At 47.9% G+C, this 18,344-nt stretch overlaps 1 protein-coding gene and 1 long non-coding RNA gene across 7 annotated transcripts in view; both read right to left on the reverse strand.

Moving 5' to 3' along the window:
- Nucleotides 1-18,344, reverse strand: part of PTPRA (protein tyrosine phosphatase receptor type A) — a 130,125-nt gene that overhangs the window by 45,358 nt on the left and 66,423 nt on the right. The window lies entirely within an intron of this gene.
- Nucleotides 1,731-14,544, reverse strand: LOC135579311 (uncharacterized). The gene is made up of 2 exons (XR_010472021.1): nt 7,891-14,544; nt 1,731-7,806 (listed from the first exon to the last, which is right to left on the reverse strand). It is a non-coding gene; the product is annotated as an uncharacterized LOC135579311 (long non-coding RNA).

The raw sequence follows: 18,344 nt of genomic DNA on the forward strand, positions 1-18,344 counted from the left end.
ATGATGGTGGCCTTGAGGTAGACAAAGGCAGGGCCCAGGTTATATTTACCTTAGCACCTGATTGCCAACGCTCCGTCTTCCCGAGTCCTCCTATGTTCTCGTTGGTAATTAGCAGCCTGTCGGTGGGGAGAGGAGGAATGAGGAATTTCACCCCATTATTGGGTGCCAAACCCTTGACTGTGCCCCACAGCTGAAGCTCCTCACAGCATTGGAAAATACGGAAGGAAAGAAAACCGAGATGCTTCTTTTTAGATCTTATGGGGATTAAACTGCTTCCAAAGACGAGATCTAAGGTCACCCAGAAGTCCTGGAGCTGACAGACAGCCCCACAGGCGGTTTATAATCCATGCCAAACAAGCCCAGTATATCAAAATAATCTTCAGAAAGGTGAAAAACCTGCTATAAATTGTCAGAAGCTTCTGTTGACGGAAAAAAGACATTAGTCCTTGCTGTTGCTGAAGTAGCATTAATCTCAGGCTCTGTGAACCTTCCCATCCCCAACGCATCACACCGAAACACGCTGCTGTCATGAGCTGTTGTCCGACTGACCCACTTAGTTTTATTACAAACTGGGTGAATAAGGACAAAACCGTCTTATTTCCTTCAAGAAAAAATGAATTCCCATTGAGTAAGGTAGGATTGTGGCACCGTTCTCCACGCTCCATCCCCTCCTGACCTATTTTCGGATGTGTTCCTGCGGGCGGGATGGTGTTACCCGCCCCGTAAAAGCCTAAAATTACACCGTCCCACAAAAAGCCGAGATAAATCGACCCCTCTAAGCAAACGGGTTGCCAAGCTTTTCTCTTCTCTTCATTGTTAACTTACACCGAAGCGGAATAATTAGACGATACGGGGCTATACAAGGCGCTATTGGAAAGCCCTGCCTTAGCAACTCAATTGTATCTGTAATGCCTGCGTCGGCTATTATATATACCTACTGGCTTGGAAAGCTGCTTCTCGTTTAATATAGGTACATTTATGATTTTTGTCCAATTTCTGCCACTTCATATTATGGGAAAGGGAATGAGTTGTGAATTTTTGCTATAGGAAAGTGATTCTAAAAGATCCTGGTGGGCGATTCCTCTGGCTGCGTTTTCTTGCCCTCCATCCAGTCGAGACGTAAAAGCCTCAGGACACAGATGATTTCCACTTCTTCTACAGAGGTTTTGCTATGGTATTAAAATAAAATGCAATAAAGAGAACAATAAGCATGAAGATGTGTCTAAAATTAGTGGTTTACAAAACAATCTACGTTTATAATATCCCAAGTACAATAAAAGCAAAGAGCCAGCGGGTCAGTTATTTAAAAGTTGCAGGATAAAAGGAAACCTTGGTGAAAAGTGTTATCAGGGGAAAAAATCTGTCTTTATTGTGTTGTAGTTTTGATACTAACTGAAATAACTAAAGAAATTACCATAATGCTGCGAAGCATTAACTAAATTGAAGCAACGCACCAAAGAAATCACACCGACTCACTCAAACCATCAATGTGAGAGCAGCCCGCAACTGCTTCATTATTTTCTGCCAAGTTTTAAATTTCAGTATATTTGATGATGGCTTTCCCTTTGTACGCCTTCTCCACACATTGATCAGAAAGCAGATGGGCTGATTTCTATGGGATCTCAGTTCTATTTGCATTTTGGGTCTCAATTGGTGGCAAAGCTGCAGCTCCTGGTCTGTAAGTGAATAGGTAATTTAAAAGGAAAGCACTAAAGAAGCATTTCAATTGGTGGTGTTGTTCTTTTTAATATAAATCTTAAACCGGGAGCAAAATTTGATACAAGGGAAAAGAAACGATCCAGGAGAAACCTGAGCTTGCACTGTGGAAGGGGATGAAGATGCTCTGAGCGCGTCCTGCTGCAGAGGTGGTTGCGTCAACACTCTATGGTTCCATTTTTCACATTTGAAATGAGGGAATATGAGCCCCGTAGCACAGAATCAAATAAAGATGGATATGATAGTTATGCAGCCTCAAAACCAGACACGTGTGAACTGTGTTTACACGCACCCATGTCTCAAGGACAAACGTAACCACGGACCGCACACCTTACTCCACGGACACCACACATTGCTCCTCTTAGGAGATGTAATGAATAATTTTTCTTCTGTTTGGCATAAAACACACGGTTTCCTTGTACAGGTTTTACACATAAGCCTTGCTGGGCTTAGGTTGAACACCCAAATCCAATATCCTACCGCTGGACCACGCTGCAGATCCAAGATACTTCAGTTTTTCCTTCACCTGTGGCTCTACAGTCCTCGTTTTCCCTGCTCCAACTATCTCTGCCCCATGAACAACCTTCACGTTTATCACCAACCCAAACTTTAATCCATCTTCTTCCCAAAAGCTGCACACCCTCTCCCATCTCTTCCCTCCTCCCAGGTCCTACAACCATCTCCTCCACCATGACATGTCAATCTTGGTGGCAAAGGAAAGAACTTGTCCTCAGATCTCTCAGTTTTTCCTTGGAAATCCACGCACAATCACATATTCTTGTTTTTCTTCCCATCAACAGAAAGAGCAACCACGTCGGTAGATAAATAAGGCTGGTGGTAGACCAGTTGTGACCTTCAAGCCACGATTCAGCCGCAACACATCAAGAGGCATTAACCACATAATTTACCGTTACGAGCAGGTTAAATCCCAAAAAGCTTCAAAAGGTTTTCTCAACACCAGCCTGCATGGACAACCAAGGTTTGAAGAGAAGGCGAATAAGGTGTTCTTGGCTACATTCTGACTCACCTTGATCTTATCAATGTCTATAAATATCTTAAGGGTGGGTGTCAAGAGGATGGACCAGACTCTGTTCAGTGGTGCCCAGTGACAGGGTGAGGGGCAACAAGCACAGACTGGAACACAGGAGGCTCCATCTGAATATGAGGAGAAACTTCTTCAGTTTGAGGTGCCAGAGCCTGGCCCAGGCTGCCCAGAGAGGTTGTGGAGTCTCCTTCTCTGAGACATTCAAACCCGCCTGGACACGACCCTGTGTGATCTGCTCTGGTGACCCTGCGTGAGCAGGTGGGTTGGACTGGATGATCTCCAGAGGTCCCTTCAACTCAACCAGTCTGTGACTCTGTGACTTCTGACCCATTCTCAGAGCTCTGTAGTACGGACCATATAGGAAACAGGATTTCTTGCGTGTGAAAGCAATGAAAACGCAATTAAAATCTCAGTGAAAGAGTATTTGGTTACTAAGCTCCTGCGCTGCCACCCTATTGATACAAGACAGTTTTGGGACTTGTCTCAATTGTGATTTCAGTGAAGCTGAAGAGCAATAATCGCTCGGATGGTCACACCCTTACACAGCTTGAAATCCTCAGAGCAACGGCTAAAAAGTCCTTTCTAACTTAAAATATTTTGGAGTAGCACAATCAAAGCCCAGAAAAAACATATTAACTCTGCAACAAATGACCAATCCCTGATACCACCTCCCATCCCATCCCCACCTCTCGGCAGAAGGAAATGAAAACCATATGAACTGGAGAGGCGAGAGATCGATTAGATCATTGTGTCCTACCCACCACTACGAGAAACTTCCCAAATTCCTCCATCCACTCTTATGAAAGTCCAAAGCGTCGGAGTTTCCACCTTTTCTCCTGGGATATTATATCTCCCCGCAGCACCAACCATCTCACTGCCAGCAAGATGCTCCTTTGGAAACCTTCTTCATTTGAATTTGCAGTCCCCCCCTCTCCCCTGTGTCTGTGCATTTATGAACTACGCTAATTAAACAGATTCATACCAAAAAGGAATTACAATTTAGGAATAAATTATGTTTCTTTTATCCTCTATGAAAGGAAAAAAAGCCCAACGTGTCAAAGAAAGGCTGAGTCTCTCTGAAATCTTCCATTTTTAAATTGGTCCCACTGCTCATAATTACACCTCCCTTTTATCTGCACAAGTTACTTTGCTTTCCTTCCCCCCCTCATTTTTTTGGGGAGGAAAGCAGAGAAAAAAAGGAGGAAGGGTGGGATAAGGGAACCCGTCCCATCAGAGCAGCCTGATTGCCGGCGGGTGAAAACGCAGGTTACGACACCGGCTTTGCTCGACGAATATTCTTAACTCTGCATCTGGGTCCATCCAATAATTGGCTTTTCTGCAGTGGGCACCGTCCTGGATTTGTTAAAAACAAGACCGGTTCTCTTTCAGTGATGTTTCTCTCAGCTCAGTTCTTCTAGGTGCCTGTACTTCTCTGAGTTTCAACCTGCATATTTTTCCTCGGATGCTGCACTCGGTGCTGATAAGAGACCAACGGGATGCTGAAGAAGCTCATGTGTAGATTTATTACTATGGTAGCCAAGAAAGACTGATCAGTTTTCCCACGTTCCGTTGTGAGGGGACGTGTTTGAGGAGGGGTGGATGGAACAGGTGACTAGAGCTGACCAGCGGAAGTATTCCATCCCATCATCGTCACACCCCTATATAAGAGGGTGATCACAGGGTCACTCTCTCTTCACCCATGGCCGGCATCTGGAGAGGCTCCTGTCTGTCTGTCTGTCTGTCTGTGATCCTCAGGCCCCGCATCCTGCACCCAGGTTCCGCTTTGCTGTGCAGTCCCACCCGGGACTTCGGGGCCTGAGCTGCAGCTGCTGGAGCCGCCAGCCCCGCACCCCCAGCTCTGCTGCGGAGTGACGCAGCTCCACATCCAGCACTTGACATCGGCTTTGTATAGTTTGTATATATATTCTCTATTTATTAGTAGCATTAGTAAAACCCTTTGAAACTCCCCAACGTGAAGTCTAAGTCTCTCTTCCTTTCCTCTTATCTTTCCAATCATCTTTCCGATCTAAAGGAAGGGGTGGTGGGAAGTAAAGGGGATAACAGGGGGCGTCTGCCACTGTTTATTGCCGCCTTGCCTTAAACCGTAACAGGCACAAATGCACTTCTTCCCACAAATACACTGAATATACACTAAGGAGAAGAAAGGCTGAATTCCGTGAAAATTGCAGGCGGCAGGCTGGAAAAAGAAGGAGCAGGGTCTGAAATGCTGCTCCAATAGAAACAGGATCTTTCCCCCCAAAACTGGAACAGCTGCAAGAGACAAACAAGCTCCCAAATATCCACCAGGTTATGGTTATGGCGTATACCAGTAAACGGCCTAATAAACGCAACGGCTTCGACTGAAAATATCCTACTTAAAGCCTTGATTGGAAAAATCAACTCCAACCTGCCAGTGCCTTTCCCCCATAATTTTCAATATAGGATTTGACACCCAGATATACCTGTCTGATGGCCTGCTCTTGCACTAACTATGCTAAGTTGGTTTGGTTATTTTGGGGCTTAATCCTAGTGGAAATTCTTATACTTTAATAAAAGAACTACCCATAGGATCTAAGAGCCGTGTCGCTACTTTAGGCTCCTGCCTCTGAGTTGTGCAACCAACACAAACAGAAAGTAAATCACAGAATCGACTGGGTTGGAAAAGAGCTCAGAGATCATCCAGTCCAACCCTTGGTCCAACTCCAGTCCATTGACTAGATCATGGCACTAAGTGCCATGGCCAATCTCAGTTTAAAAACCTCCAGGGCCGGTGAGTCCAGCACCTCCCTGGGCAGCCATTCCAATGCCTGACCACTCTCTCTGCACAGAATTGCTTTCTAATCTCCAGCCTCAGTTTCCCCTGGCAGAGTTGAAGCCCATGGCCCCTTGTCCTATTGCTGATGCCTGGGAGAAGAGACCAATCCCCACCTGGCTAGAACTGCCCTTCAGGTAGTTCTAGAGAGTGCTGAGCTCAGCTCTAAGCCTCCTCTTCTCCAGACTAAACAAGCCCAGCTCCCTCAGCCTCTCCCCATAGGGCTTGTGCTCAAGTCCCTTCCCCAGTCTTGTTGCTCTTCTCTGGACCCGCTCCAGCACTTCAATCTCTTTCCTGAGCTGAGGGGCCCAGAACTGAACACAATACTCCAGGTGTGGCCTCCCCAATGCAGAGCACAGGGGAAGGATCACTGCCCTTGTCCTGCTGACCACGCTGTTAAATGAGTATCACGCACGCTAGTAATTGAGTATCACAATTAAGACTCGATACTTTCTCAGCTTACACTTTTAAGGTTTCTTTTCATTATTAACTTAAACCTAAATGCAAGTGTTCCATGGAAAAGATTAAAAAAAAAGAAACGACAGGGAAAGGTGATGGCAAATGGTTGGAATTGCTCTCTTGGGTTCACCTACACGACTTGACGTGGCTTGATGTGCTAATGTTTGGATGTGAACGAGCAACGGCCTCTCTTTCAGAGGCTATGCATTCAGCCTTGATTAATTATAAATAATTAAAGGCTTTTCCCACCATGCAAGTGTTCCTGTTGCTTCCATCCTCATTGCAGCCCATGTCCAACTCAGCTCAACTTCAAGCTTCAAAGGCCAACGCTTGTGTTCAAGAGCTATCGTCATTCTTTCTTGTTTAAAACATTTAACCACGTGCAAAACTCCTTCCAGTGCTTTGCCAAATAAAAAAACCATTGCTATATAAGGGCCTGAAAGCCAAAGGGAGCGTTTTTGGTGGGAAGGCTGCTCGAGGTAGGAATCCCCATCGAGAGGGATGGGAGGGAAGCTTGAGCTGCGGAGGGACTATCCGCTTGCATTCGCAGCAAAGTTCATTTCCCACCCTTGTACAGCATCGTCTAATGGTTTAAAACATTTAGCTGACCTCAGCGTGTCTGCATCTCCTGTGCTCTTTATTTTTCTGACGGTTTCTCCTGGACGGGAAGTCCGGGAACATCCAAATTGTGATGGAGCAAAGAGCCAGGAACGGCCGCAGTCACCGCTCTGGGGCCAATTCTGGCTTTTTTATTTGTTTAAAATGCGACTTATAGAGATGTGTAAGACTAAATATATATTCTACATCCTCCAACAAGTCTAAAAGAAAGGAGCCTGGGAAATAGGAAACGCAAACCCGAAAGGAAAGCCGAAGCACCGGCCCTTCCTTGGCCGCGCGTCCCCCTTTCTTGGCCGCGAGACGCGGCGAGGAAGTGATTATAAAGCGCTTATTTGCAAAATCGCAGCCAATAAACCCAACAGCAACAATACTCTCCCTCGCATCGCTGGTTCCTCGGTGGGGGATAACGGAGGAGAGGCGCAGGTCCAACGCGTGGGAAGGTGCGGGGCAGCAAATCTCCCTTCGGAAGGTTTTAGTGAAAAATTCAAGCTCATAATGGGCAATATTGACCCCTAGCCCTGGGAAATATAAAGCCCTAGAAAGGTTGGGAGAGGAAAACCTCTGAAAAGGTTAAAACAAAAGGGCTGGGCGGTTGAATGAGGAAATGAGTAAAGGAGAGCGTTAGGGAAAAGAAAATGGTACAGAAAAAGCCATTTAATTCTCCTCCCCTTTCCTGGAGACAAATACCATCACAAGAAAACCATAGGAAGCGAATCGGACGGCTTTGAAAATCACCGAGGTCAAAAGCATGACAGAAGAAAGGAAAAAGGATTAAACAAAGGGACGATACAATCTACAGAGCTATAATTCAAACCTTCGAGGTATAAATAGCTACACGACAGGGCTCCAGTCAAGCACTAATTTACAGCGCAATCAGGAGGGGGAGGCAGATACCCGTCCCCACAAGCGGATTAATCCTTAATTGCTCATTTTTGCATTTCTGACACCTTTCTTTGAAGTATTAAAGCTGGTGCCATCTCACAAAAGGCACTGGAGAGGCTGGAATTTGCAGAGATGGGACTTGCTGCTGCTTGTCCGGGGCTGCGGTGGCTTCTGCACCATCCCAGATGCTTCGGTGCATCCCCTGTGCAACGAAAATGGACGTGGTCCTAATGCATAGGGACAAAAGACTTTCAAAACATGGTTTTTAGCCAGCCTGTTAGAAAGGGAAGCAGGACTCAGCCGATGGCTCACGTTTCAGCATGTTTTCAAAAGATCTTAATTGCAGATAAATACTCACTGGAATATTCAAATGCTGCTTAAAGCGCTTCAGCGGCTTCGTAAATCCGCCTAGAAATAGCGGTGAGGACAGTGTGTATGATGCTGAGATAAGAGAAACAGGATCATCAAGGTTTTCGGCTGGTGGAGATGGGTCACCCAACCACCCAGCCAGGTTTCTGTCCTTCCGCCTCGACTCATCTCGATCCGCGTGAGGAAGATAATGACAGTGATGGAAGATAATGACAGTGATGGAAACGTAACCGTATGGGTATTAATTCAGCCCCTGCCTACCTCCCCTCTCCTTTTGTATTATTTTTCAGGGGAGAAATCGCGTCATTCTTCACAGCATCGCTAACGCCTGCATTTCGGTTCATGAGCACATCCCTGGCTATGGGGGAACGGCTGCGTATTCGGTGCTTTCCCAGTGACACCGGCTGCGTCCAGAAATCCCTCGCGCATCCTCACGTGTCTGAGGGGTTAATGAACCAGCAGCACCCTGCCCCTGCTAACGCGGGGCCTCACTGCATCCCAGCCTATTGAAATCAAATACATATATCCCTGGTGTTTTTTGACTGATGAGATACTTGTAGTGCTGTGTCCTCAGCACAGGACACACATGGACCTGCTGGAGAGGGGCCAGAGGAGCCACAGGAATGACCCGAGGCTGGAACAGCTCTGCTGGGAGGACAGGCTGAGAGAGTTGGGGTGTTCAGCTGGAGAAGAGAAGCTCTGGGGAGACCTTATTGTGGCCTTTCTGGACTTAAAAGGGGCCGATAAGAAAGATGGGGACAGACTTTTTAGAAGGGTGTGTTACAACAGGACAAGGGGTGATGGTTTTAAACTAAAGGAGGGAGATTCAGGCTGGACATGAGGAAGAAATTGTTGTCCCTGAGGGTGGTGAGAGCCTGGCCCAGGTTGGCCAGAGAGGTGGTGGATGAACCATCCCTGGAGACATCCCAGGCCAGGCTGGACGGGGCTCTGAGCAACCTGAGCTGGTGAAGATGTCCCTGCTCATGGCAGGGGGGGCACTGGATGACCTGTGAACATCCCTTCAACCCAAATCATGCCGTGATTCCATGATTTTATGATCAAAACACACTCTGCGATGAGAGTGCAGCTCGTGGGAAGAAACACTTGTGGATGATGGACACTTTCCTACTGAAATAGAAGCAGCATCTTTAAGCACAAACAGATTTAGCTCACAGCCTCGGAGTCCCCATCAGGAGATGTGAACCAACCTCTTCAGTCGGCTTTAACTCCTCAAGTCACGCAGGGCAGAGTTTCTCAAAGACAGTGTGTTGTTTTCTGTATAAAAGCAGCCCCGTGTTCCAGTTGGATTAAATGCCGTGTAGGCTGGTGAGAAAAAATAACTTTGCTCCTCCCCAAAACCAGAAGTTGGAAAATTCACATCGGAACTGGTTCAGGCACGAAATGAAAGTCACAAGTATAAATGCTTAAAAAGTAGCATATTTTACCAAATACAGACGTGAAAGCCTGATTAGAAAATAAAACCCTAAAACTTGTGGTATGAGCCCCTCCAAATATATGTTTAAAATTATATAACAGAAAATTCTTCCATATTTTTGCTCCCAAGAATGAAGACCATGGCAGATGAGATGGGAAGGGGCTGAAATTTGTCCTGCTGGGAGCTTTGCATTTCCAGCCATCACCCCTTCCCATGCATGTCCCTGGTTTTGAGAAAACTACATTCACAATCTGAATGAAAGAATCAGATAACAAGGAAGGAATCACAACTACCAACATTTCAGCATAAAATCGACCAAAGCTCTCCAGTGAGTCCTCTAGAGTTCTGGCTTTTTAATTAAAAGCAGAGTCACGGCAAAGGGGAATTCACGTTGACGTCGGGTTCTGCAGATGTCTGTTGAGGCCACATGGAGCCGTTCCACCGCTCTCAGAATCACAGAATCACAGAATGGACTGGGTTGGAAAAGACCTCAGAGATCATCCAGTCCAACCCTTGGTCCAACTCCAGTCCATTGACTAGATCATGGCACTAAGTGCCATGGCCAATCTCAGTTTAAAAACCTCCAGGGCCGGTGAGTCCAGCACCTCCCTGGGCAGCCATTCCAATGCCTGACCACTCTCTCTGCACAGAATTGCTTTCTAATCTCCAGCCTCAATTTCCCCTGGCAGAGTTGAAGCCCATGGCCCCTTGTCCTATTGCTGATGCCTGGGAGAAGAGACCAATCCCCACCTGGCTAGAACTGCCCTTCAGGTAGTTCTAGAGAGTGCTGAGCTCAGCTCTAAGCCTCCTCTTCTCCAGACTAAACAAGCCCAGCTCCCTCAGCCTCTCCTCATAGGTCTTATGTTCAAGTCCCTTCCCCAGTCGTGTTGCTCTTCTCTGGACCCGCTCCAGCACTTCTCGCTCCAACCAATGCCACATTCCCATTTTCCTGAAGTCAATTTGTTTTCTGTCCCATAAAAAGGCTTTTGCCGTCGTTACTTTTGCTTTGTGTTGTTTGCGCAGAAGGTATTTTGCACTTGAGATGAGCTCAGAGCGAAGAAAGTAGCGATGCCTACGGAAAAGCCTTGGTTTGCTTTCTCAATCTGTTAATAAGAAGAGGTGTGCGGAGGATATAATTCAATCTGCTGAAAGGCAGAGGACAGGTTTTCAAAGGTACTTTTAAATCTGGCTCATGGTGAAGAGAAGCAGCAAGTTCATGACATTTTTTCCCTTCTGTGACTGAGAAAAGTTGATTAAAATTATGCACAAGAAAATAAAGTCATTTCATTGCAAGCAAGACATGAACCGCTGAGGAAGAGCATCTCCCCCTGCTAACGTTCAAACTACAGGGATGCTTTTGTGCAGTGATGTTCCAAGCACTGTACATGGACCAAGAGTGATCCTGAGCATCCCAGCGATGATCTGCATCACATCACTTCAACGGTGTTTTCAATTAAGTGCTTGATAATCAATCATTGTCTTCAGCAAGCTGACAGCCGCTCGAAAAGCACAGAAACAGCTGCTTTAAAAACAATGAGAACTCTTAAACACCTGCCTGAGGGAGAAAAAAAACTCGTCTCTAGCAGATATTATCTTTTTTTATTAAAGGGCAAATAAAATCGAACCAGGGAGTCAATGTTTTAAAACAGTTAATGCAGAGGAGAAAGCGAGTTGCCACCCAACATCTCAATAAAGCATCCTCCCAAATGATACAGCCCAGGCCCTATTAAAGCATGTAAAAATAAAGGAATTGCTGTTAAATAAGTTTCAATGGAGCCTCTGGCTGGTGCTCAGGACAAGGACTGAATAGATTTGTGTCTGAAGCAAAACAGCATAACCAAGAAGCCACCAAGAGAAGGCGAAGCTGGCTCAAAACCAGTGGTACGCTGGGCTTCCCAGTTCACATCTGTGCCTGTGGATACCTGTTGGCGTTCCCACCGTAAGAGCCAAGGGTGGTTTCAGTGCTGCTGATGGAACCCGAGCCCGGCAGTGGGAGCTGGGGGTGGCAGCGGAGGAGCAGAAAATTCATTTCCTGCGATGAGTCGCTTGAAGAAACAAATCTTGATGATGCACAACGTGTGTCAGAGCTGTGAGACAGCAGAGCTGAGCCCCCATAGCAGGGAATGGAGCTGGTGAGGGGCTGGAGCACAAGTGTGATGGAGCGGCTGAGGGACCTGGGGGGTTCAGCTGGAGAACAGGAGCTGAGGGGAGACCTTCTGATCTCTGAACTGCCTGAAAGGAGCTTGGAGCCAGGGGGGTCGGGCTCTGCTCCCCAGGAACAAGCGCCAGGAGCAGAGGAAACGGCCTCAAGTTGCACCAGGGGAGGTTGAGGTTGGATCTGGGAACAATTTCTTCCCCAAAGGGCTGTGGGGCATTGGAACAGGCTGCCCAGGGCAGTGCTGGAGTCACCATCCCCGGAGGGCTGGACAGACGGACATGAGGTTCTCAGGACATGGGGCAGTGCCAGGGGTGGGTTAATGGTTGGACTCCGTGATCTTGATCTTCCAACCAAAATGATTCTTTGGTTCTGTTAACTGTGTCCAGTTCTGGGCTCCCCAGTTTAAGAAGGACAAGGAATTACTGGAGGGAGTCCAGTGGTGGCTAAAAAGATGCTGAAGGATCTGGAGCATCTTTCTTATGAGGAGAGACTGAGAGAGCTGGGGCTGTTCAGCCTGGAGAAGAGAAGCTGAAAGGGGATCTTATCAATGTTTATAAATATCTCAAGCACCCATGTCAAGAGGATGGACCAGACTCTGTTCAGTGGTGCCCAATGACAGGATGAGGAGCAACGGGCACAGACTGAAACACAGGAGGTTCCATCTGAACATGAGGAGAAACTTCTTTCCCATGAGGTGCCAGAGCCTGGCCCAGGCTGCCCAGAGAGGTTGTGGAGTCTCCTTCTCTGAGACATTCAAACCCGCCTGGACACGACCCTGTGTGATCTGCTCTGGTGACCCTGCGTGAGCAGGTGGGTTGGACTGGATGATCTCCAGAGGTCCCTTCAACCCCAACCAGTCTGGGTCAGTGCCAGGGGTGGGGGAACGCTTGGACTCCATGATCTTAAAGGTCTTTTCCAACCAAAATGATTCTATTACTCTGTTCTATGGCAGCATTGGCAGGAGCACCCGCAGGATGGGTGTCGGGGTCTCCTTGCACCCCAGGTGCTGCAGGAGCCAGGCTCTGCCTTTTCTAAACAGCGTTTTAAAAACGGTGACAAGGCAGCAAGTGTCCTGGGGTGCACAATGAGTGCCCCTGCAGGTGAAGGCAGTGAACCATCACAACTCGAGTTTCACGCTGTTTTTTTGACTGTAACTGGTGTCATTGAGGTGACACCTGGTCCAGCAGTGGGAGGAGAGTGCACAGGCAGAATCCCCGTCCTGCCTGGGTGGCTCAGGCTGTGTGTTCATTTGGAGATGCAGACTCAGAAGAAAACACCGAGGCGATGCCACCAGCCCTGACACAGCCCTCCATGGGGACCCTCAGGTGCAGGAGCGATTCCTGGGGTTCCTGACCTGCTCCTCTTGTTTTGGGAAGAATGGAAGAGCTCCAGCCCTGCCAGACAATTTGGGTTTTGCTCAGATTTAACTCTTTCCCTCCAGATCATAGAATTATTTGGGTTGGAAGAGATGCTCAGGATCACTGAGTCCAACCATAACCTGACTCTGGCACTACCCCATGTCCCTGAGAATCTCATCTCCATGTCTGTTCAACCCCTCCAGGGATGGTGACTCCACCACTGCCCTTCAAGCTCACACTGGTCTTGATTATGCAGTCCCACCATGTGCCCTACCAAATCTATAACTCAGTGTTCATCCCTGGGGTGAAGGAAGCGAGAAGCTGGACATTCTGGCAAGCACTTGCTCAACACCCATCAACTTCTTCCTCTTGTGCACCTCGAACACACCTTTGCCAGTCTTCTTGCAGAGATTAAAATGCACCAACACAAAGTAGATCCTGATTAACTTATCTCCTGACCACCTCAACCCAACTTCAGCAGTTACTCAAGAGGGTGGATGAACCATCCCTGGAGACATCCCAGGCCAGGCTGGACGGGGCTCTGAGCAACCTGAGCTGGTGAAGATGTCCCTGCTCATGGCAGGGGGGGCACTGGGGGAGATTTGATGGCCCCTTCAACACAAATCATCTGTGATTCTATGATTCTCTGATCTTTCTGCTGCTTCATCTTCAGAGCAGTTTGCCCTCGACTCTTTTCTATGAGGAGGAATCCCGCACGCAGTGCAATGCAATAATTAAACCCAAATGGACTGCAGCTGCAGGGACCTTCCTGCTCAGGCACACCTGTATCTCAGAAGCTCAGATATCAGTTTAGATGCTGTAATACCCACTCATTCCACAGCAGCCATCAATCCTCAAAACTGGCTTGTCTCAAATACAAAGCTTTTTTTTCCCCAAAAGCTAAGGCACTTGGGTATCTGGTTTCCTCAGCAGTATGGTCTTGTTCACACAACCTTGTTGACTTCTCCAACCCACCTGTACAAGACAGTCCACATTAAATTCTTATTTTCTTTTATTTTTAAGGACCAGGTCTAGCTGAATTTATAACCTACAAACTTCCTCAACAACTACCACAGCTTGACCTTCTGCTTCCTCAAAGCTCAACCCAAGGTAAGAGCTGAGGTTGCCAAGAACATCTGTGGAGCGAGACGCAGTCGCACCAGGACGTGGGGCTGCGTCGCAGTGGGGAAAGAGCCACACAGAAGCAACACACAGCTTCATTGTAGTATAAACCCCATCAAAATTTGAAGTATTTTACTCTGAAGAGCTTTTCCCCTCCCTCCAGCTCTTCAAAGAGCTCCTTGACCTCGGCAAATTGCTCACCAAGGCCCATCAAAAGGGAGCAGAACCGGCTGAGCTGCAGCGTTTGCTTGCGGCCCCCATCCCCACAAATGCTCTTTGCAGCAGCAAAACCCCATGTAATACAGCACTTGTTTCCCCAAATTTTGTCCGCTTCTCCCAATAACCACCCTCCTCCTTCCCTACACCGGAGCCAACTCCTACCCTGGGCAGAGGCACCAGGGTGACAATGGGGATGGGCAGTAGTCTTGAAAACACATCGGACTTGATGGGTAGCAATAAAACACCTTTAAGAAGCTAGTTTGGGAATTAAATTCACTGCCAGCTAGTTTCCCTCATTTACTGTCCCCCATGTTTGTCCCCGGATAACCCTTCCATGTTCCCCAAGAAATAATTTACCTCCTTGCCCTGCAAGCGCATCCCTCGGCTCCGTGGGTACCAAATGTCTTCTCTCTTGCTCCAAGTGTTATTATATTTAGACGAAGCTCAGAGCAAGTGGCTGAACTTGTAAGCCTGATAATGATTTTTTGTCTCAGAACTGGAGGATTTACGCATCAAAAGCTTCTCTGTCTCTCCCCAGCTGCGGCACTTTATCTGCTACCAGATATTATTTCTCCTAAAATGCACCTACCTTAGACCACCACGGGTAAAACATCACTCGCAAACATTCTGCTCTCCCAGAGAATAATTCATTATTCCAGCCTGTCTTATCCCCACAGATGAAAAATAACAACCCAAATATCTGCTTGTCCTCAGAACGGCTCCGTGTGAAAAGGGAACAGGTCCCTGACCAAGCACCGGCGGTTCCTCACCACAAATAAATCATAAACGTCTATAATATGAGTGTGACAAATCCGTCTAACCGCCGACTGGAACTGAGAGGTCCACATAACGCTTGCCAAAATCCTGTAGCATATATATATATATATATATATCTTTTCTTTCTTTATAATCACTGTATAAGCCATAGAAGATTTAGACAGCAACATTAAAGGGAAAGTTATTGGTCAACGGAGAGAGGAAAACACCGGTGACGGTGCCAGCCCGAGGACAGGAGATTTCCACGCTGATAGGACTGATATATTTGTTTTTACTTTCAGCAGGGAACTTCAAGTATTTGGACTACAAAACACTTAACACTGTGAGAACTGAGTTCTGGGAAAGGAGAAACAATAAGTTAATGGTGTTACTAATTGCTGACCTGTCTCATCCCATTGCTGAGCTGCATCCAGCTGACCGAAGGTATTCCTGAAACCTGGATGTGGTCTACGGCACACGGGAAATCTATTGGGTGCAATTCCATAATTTCATGGGTTTGGTTTATATTAACTGGGAGGGGATGTTCTCCCCCAGCCCCACCAGCCTAAGTGTCTTCTATATTCGGTACCACAAAGAAATCATCCGAAACGCACCCAAAATCTGTCACTAAAGCCATTGTGCTCGTGTCATTATCAACAAACCCAAAGCCCAGCTGATTGAATTTCCTCTCCTCATTTTACTAATGGGCATTTCCACTTGAGGTTCTGATCAAACTCTGCAGCCATTGCTGATGGAACCTCCTGTGCTACCAAGAGGCCACTGCCACCCAAGGCTGGGGTTGCAGAAGACCCTTCATCTGCTCTTCATTATGTTCCACCATCAGTTAGCAGGGATCTTCTCTGGTAACACACTCTCCAAAAACAGTGAGGACGGGGGGAATGAGGAGCTAACGTCAGCATGAAGGACACTCTGAAAAATCAGGAATGGGCACCGCTGATTGAAAATAAAGGCAATCCAGAGCCACTCCATCCTTCAGAGGGACCTCCTGATGAAGGAGCGAGGACACCGTCCCTTCCACGTCTTCACTTCAACTTGTCATCTCTGGTTGTTGTGACCAGGAGCAGATGAACTCTTCAGCAACGAGGAACTCGCCTTCACATCTTGTTACAGAATATTGATCAATCAGAGCAAGGCAGGCTTGTCTGGAGCTAGGAAACATGACTTGCCCAGAAAACGATCCATTCTGAGCTGTAAAAATAAGTCATTTAAATCGCTTAATATGTTAGGACGAGAGGAAACGGCCTCAAGTTGCGCCAGGGGAGGTTGAGGTTGGATGTGGGGAACAATTTCTTCCCCAAAGGGCTGTGGGGCATTGGAACAGGCTGCCCAGGGCAGTGCTGGAGTCACCATCCCTGGAGGGCTGGACAGACGGACATGAGGTTCTCAGGACATGGGGCAGGGCCAGGGGTGGGTTAATGGTTCAGCTCCATGATCTTAAAGGTCTTTTCCAACCAAAATGATTCTATGGTCCCCCTGATTGGAAGGATCTGTTTCACTGAACGAGATGTGGATCAAGTCAACCTTTTCAAGGGACCAAACATAATCAACGCAGAGATGTGTCTGAGGCCATCGACACGAAAAAACTTGCTCCCATTGATTCAGGTCCACCAGGATCATCAGCAGTAACTGTGTTCAGCTGTAATTAGCACTGCTTGATCTCAGCGGAGACCTGATGCTGAGGAAGCCCTTCACCTCAGCAAGCAAACAGCACTAAATCCTGAGCCCTGGGAGCAGAGCAGAGCTGCCACCGTCCCGCACGCTGAAGCTGTGGTTGCTCCACCCTGCAGAACAACATGTTTTTGAAGCAACCACCACCTCGGTGCAGTTTCCTGTCTGACTCAGGTAACAGATACACCGGTTGTTGGTGTCAGTTTTTCAGGACTGAATTTCACTAAAAATCACACGTCTCAGACGCAAGAGCAGTCGGTGTCTGTGCACTGATAGCTCCGCTGAATCAACACAAACCCGAGGTCTTCCTACACACCTGCAAGAGGAAACGCTGCTTGCAGAACTGAAAAAATATAAGAATTACTATTCAGGGAGGTAGTTGTCACAAGTAAGATGGAGGGTGGATGTGTGTATTTACACACAGCAGCTCCAGGTCGGGGCTGCAGGTCCCAACACGCGGCCCAGGGTGTTTTCTGGAAGCAGATGTCTCCATATCCCCAGCGCACAGTGAGCGCTGGAGCATGTGTTTGGTACCGACGGCTGGCGCAACAGCTCGTACCAGTCCCAGGGTGTTTGGACCATGCAGCCGGCCAGGTCAGCTCCCATCTGTGATGTCAAATTCCATGTAGGAGTTTGAAGCTTCATAGAGGGGAGGTGGGGAGAAGCGCCTCTGGGATTTAGGAGCACCATAATTTGTGATTTCTGGTCCCGATCTCTGCGTTTCCAAAATGCTCTCCAAGGGTCAGCCTGCACACCAACAATGCCAGAATCTGACTGCAAAAGGTCTGAGAAGGACTAAAGCTGTTGGTGACTTTGATTGAAACTAGAGGAGGAAATCACAGAACAGTTTGGGTTGGAAAGGACATTCCCAGCTCCCCCAGTGCCCCCCCTGCCATGAGCAGGGACATCTTCACCAGCTCAGGTTGCTCAGAGCCCCGTCCAGCCTGGCCTGGGATGTCTCAGGGATGGTTCAGCCACCACCTCTCTGGCCAACCTGGGCCAGGCTCTCACCACCCTCGGGGCAAAAATCTCTTCCTCATGTCCAGCCTGAATCTCCCTCCTTTAGTTTAAAACCATCACCCCTTGTCCTATCACAACAGGCCCTGCTGAAAAGTCTGTCCCCATCTTTCTTATCAGCCCCTTTTAAGTCCAGAAAGGCTGCACTAAGGTCTCCCAGGAGCTTCTCTTCTCCAGCTGAACACCCAACTCTCTCAGCCTGTCCTCCCAGCAGAGCTGTTCCAGCCTCGGGTCATTCCTGTGGCTCCTCTGGCCCCTCTCCAGCAGGTCCATGTGTGTCCTGTGCTGAGGACACAGAGCTGGACCAGCACTGCAGGGGGGTCTCACCAGAGCGGGGCAGAGGGGCAGAATCCCCTCCCTCCACCTGCTGCCCACGGGGCTGGGGATGCAGCCCACCCAAAACTATTTGTTGCCTTCAAACCACCCATATCCTTCCCTGTGCCTTTTCCAGCTGTGTTGCCAACATCCTTTGGGAGGTGGGACCCAAGCCAACGTGGATTTGCAGAAGAGCTTGACACATGTGGTTTTCTTCTCCCCGGTTCCAGCAGTGCCAATCGCCGAGCTGATGTTTTCAGCGCTACCCACAATAACTGAAAGATCTTTCCTGCGAGATAAGAGTCTGTAATTGTGGTTGGCTCGTTCCTCTGGTATGCGTTCCCGTATTAACTTGCAGTTTAATTTGTCGTTGG

Source organism: Columba livia, chromosome 4 (assembly GCF_036013475.1).
Source record: "Columba livia isolate bColLiv1 breed racing homer chromosome 4, bColLiv1.pat.W.v2, whole genome shotgun sequence".
Lineage (NCBI taxonomy): Eukaryota > Metazoa > Chordata > Aves > Columbiformes > Columbidae > Columba > Columba livia.